This window comes from Capricornis sumatraensis, chromosome 2, assembly GCF_032405125.1.
Source record: "Capricornis sumatraensis isolate serow.1 chromosome 2, serow.2, whole genome shotgun sequence".
Lineage (NCBI taxonomy): Eukaryota > Metazoa > Chordata > Mammalia > Artiodactyla > Bovidae > Capricornis > Capricornis sumatraensis.
In genome coordinates, this window is record NC_091070.1 from 109,296,955 (window position 1) to 109,301,386 (window position 4,432).

Sequence of the window (4,432 nt, forward strand, 5' to 3'; positions counted from 1 at the left end):
ATGAATAAGAGTCTTTGCCCTTGAGGAACTTAGAGAAAAACTGGAGTAAAATATTAAAAAATAGCCTAATAGTGTTTTGACAACAGCAAGGGCAAATCACTAAGAAGAATGCCAGGGGTGGCATGTAGGGAATATATTAAAAATACTGAAATATATGTATCAAACTATTAACAATGGTTATTTCTGGGAGCTGACATGAAGAGACGTACATGATAGGGTTTATACACCTCTTCCTGTATAATTTCTTAATACACTTCTTTCTGTATAACAGTACATGAACCGTGAACTTCCAGATGTTCAAGCTGGATTTAGAAAAGGCAGAGGAACCAGAGATCAAATTGCGCACATCCTCTGGATCACGGAAAAAAAAACAAGAAAATTCCAGAAAAACATCTACTTCTCCTTTACTGACTATGCCAAAGCCTTTGACTGTGTGGATCACCACAAACTGTGGAAAATTCTTCAAGAGATGGGAATACCAGACCACTTGACCAGCCTCTTGAGAAATCTGTATGCAGGTCAGGAAGCAACAGTTAGAACTGGACACGGAACAACGGACTGGTTCCAAATAGGAAAAGGAGTACGTCAAGGCTATATATTGTCACCCTGCTTATTTAACTTCTATGCAGAGTACATCATGAGAAATCCCCGGCTGGATGAAACACAAGCTAGAATCAAGATTACCAGGAGAAATATCAATAACCTCAGATATGCCGATGACACCACTCGTATGGCAGAAAGTGCAGAAGAACTAAAGAATCTCTTGATGAAAGTGATAGAGGAGAGTGAAAAAGTTGGCTTAAAACTCGACATTCAGAAAACTAAGATCATGGCATGTGGTCCCATCACTTCATGGCAAATAGGTGGGGAAACAATGGAAACAGTGACAGACTTTATTTTTGGGGACTCCAAAATCACTGCAGATGGTGACTGCAGCCATGAAATTAAAAGACGTTTGCTCCTTGGGAGACAAGCTATGACCAACCTAGACAGCATATTAAAAAGCAGAGACATTACTTTACCAACAAAGGTCCATCTAGTCAAAGCTATGATTTATCCAGTAATCATGTATGGATGTGAGAGTTGGACTATAAAGAAAGCTGAGTGCCGAAGAATTAATGGTTTTGAACTATGGTGTTGGAGAAGACGCTTGAGAGTCCCTTGGACTGCAAGGAGGTCCAACCAGTCCATTCTAAAGGAAATCAGTCCTGAATATTCATTGGAAGGACTGATGTAGGAGGTGAAACTCCAATACTTTGGCCACCTGATGCGAAGAGCTGACTCATTGGAAAAGACCCTGATGCTGGGAAAGATTGAAGGCGGGAGGAGAAGGGGACGAAAAAGGATGAGATGGTTGGATGGCATCACCGACTTGATGGATATGAGTTTGAGCAAGCTCTGGGAGCTGGTGATGGACAGGAAAGCCTGGCGTGCTGCAGTCCATGGGGTCGCAAAGAGTCAGACACACCTGAGCAACTCAACTGTATAATTTGAATCTTTTCAAGAAGTATTATTAAAATTATTCATTGTTAACAATCATAGATATTTACATTCTGGAAAAATGGAGGAGGGGGAGAATTAAGGGTTAATCTCCTAGACATTTTATTCAGTTCAGTTCAGTTCAGTTCCGTCGCTCAGTCATGTCTGACTTTTTGCGACCCCATGAATCACAGCATGCCAGACCTCCCTGTCCATCACCAACTCCCGGAGTTCACTCAAACTCATGTCCATCGAGTCTGTGATGCCATCCAGCCATCTCATCCTCAGTCGTCACCTTCTCCTCCTGCCCCCAATTCCTCCCAGCATCAGAGTCTTTTCCAATGAGTCAACTCCTCACATGAGGTGTACAAAGTTTTGGAGTTTCAGCTTTAGCATCAGTCCTTCCAGTGAACACCCAGGACTGATCTCCTTTAGGATGGACTGGTTGGACCTCCTTGCAGTCCAAGGGACTCTCAAGAGTCTTCTCCAACACCACAGTTCAAAAGCATCAATTCTTCGGCACTCAGCTTTCTACACAGTCCAACTCTCACATCCATACATGACCACTGGAAAAACCATAGCCTTGACTACACGCACCTTTGTTGGCAACGTAATATCTCTGCTTTTGAATATGCTAGGTTTTGAATATGCTATCTAACTTTCCTTCCAAGGACTAAACGTCTTTTAATTTCATGGCTGCAATCACCATCTGCAATGATTTTGGAGCCCCCAAAAATAAAGTCTGACACTGTTTCCACTGTTTCCCCATCTATTTGCCATGAAGTGATGGGACCAGATGCCATGATCTTAGTTTTCTGAATGTTGATTTTATTAAAGTAGCCTAAATCATTCCATCAGCTTTATTAGTTTTCTGTTAGAAATTAGCTTTTTTCCTCAACTCCTTAAAATGAATGTAGGTTCCTTCAAGGATGGGAATGAGAGACATATCAGAATTGTTACTGAACACTCATATAGCCTGGCTCAGTGTTTATCTGTATCTGGGTGAATAATACCTCAATTCCCAAAGCTGAAAGGTATTTACCAGCTTCTGTATTTGTATGCCTGACCACCAGGTGGCACCATGTGCCCTTTTGCAAAATATACTTTCTTAACCTCCCTTAAGTCCAGTATTCTTGCCTGGAAAATCCCATGGACGGAGGAGCCTGGTAGGCTGCAGTCCATGGGGTCGCAAAGAGTCAGACATGACTGAGCGACTTCACTTTCACTTTTCACTTTCATGCATTGGAGAAGGAAATGGTAACCCACTCCAATGTTCTTGCCTGGAGAATCTCAGGGACGGGGGAGCCTGGTGGGCTGCCATCTATGGGGTCGCACAGAGTCGGGCACGACTGAAGCGACTTAGCAGCAGCAGCAACCTCCCTTAAAAGAGAGGAACGCATATATGGCAACCTGCAACAAAAGCTGGATATTTGGCCCAGGGAAAGAAATTTGTCTTTAGAGAGGGAGCTGGGTTGCTTCTTGTCAAGGAGAGGAGAAGAGGTTCTATGCCTCTACCTGGCATTGGTAGGCTCAGGCGTGCACTACCCCCAACACACACACAATTTATCTGTTCATTTTATCAGGAGCAAGCCTGTATCATTGATAAACATGAATTAAGCAAAAATTCTAAGAGATATTCAAGTATGTGGTGGCTTGCATTTTAAAAAGACATCACTCATTCTATATAACAAGGCCTAAATCAGATGAGAATACACATCACCCTACCTTTCCATTTATGGTTGCTTTCAGAATGTTTCATCTTCTAGAGCACAGTCACAAGTATGATTTAACACTTTCGCCTTTAAAAATATTTGCTGTAAGTGCATATTTATGCTGAGCAATGAGTAGGGAAATTTCCCCTCTTCTGTCCCATCGCCTCCCCATCATGGTCCAAAGACAAGTTCCTCTTTTTATCTCCAGCATGCTGCCTGGGCCCTCCTAAACCCAGTGAATTATCAATAAGTGTTTGTCAGTTATCTTCTTAATGGAACTTAAGATCTGGGACAGTTATGGAGATACACATGAAATGTACTTTAAAGCCTCCAAATTAAAATGTGGAACAAAACTATAAATGGTGACAATAACATTATTTTGTCTGTGTTCGTGAGTAGAAGGTGGGCACCTAGAAAGTGATGAGTTCAGATTTGACACTGTCTTTGAGGCATATAGAGAAAACCCAGGTCTGAATCGCAAGCTTCTTCTGACTCTGTTACCTACCAATATGTAATCATGTGCCTGTAGAAATTTATATGATTTCTCTAAGCCTCAGTTTCTTCACCTGCAAAATAGGAATGCTGTGCTGTGCTGCTCTTAGTTGCTCAGTTGTGTCTGACTCTTTACCACCCTGTAAACTGTAGCCCGCCAGGCTCCTCTGTTGATGGGGGATTCTCCAGGAAAGAATACTGGAGTGGATTGCCGTGCCCTCCTCCAGAGGATCCTCCCAACCCAGGGATCGAACCCTAGTCTCCCATAGCAAAATAGGAGAAATTATAGCCACATTGCAGAGTTCTAATAAGAATTAACTCATCAACATGGGTTATCACTGAAAGAAATCCCAAGCTGCACCATTGCCCCTGAAGCTGCTCGTAGAGGATGCCGCGCAGGAGAGGCTGAGCTGTGGCGAGGGAGAAACGACCGCAGATGGCATGTCCTGAGGAAGCTGGTGAGCAGAGATAAACCACTGAGCGTCACCAGTCCAGGAATTCAGTGGTCATGAGACTTGGCGGTAAGAGCACTCTAACTATCCATCCTGCTTCAACCACATTCTGAAGTCACGTATGAATGTAGAGTCTATGTCTTGTAAAAACGTGTCCTCCTTCCCTAGAAGGGCGCCTGTTGTCAAGATTCTGAGGAAATAACATCACCATGAAACCCTGGGAACAGAGATGACTGAAGCAAGTTGAAACCCCCTCCTTATGTAAGGACAGCTTGGTCCACGGACCCAACAACTTCC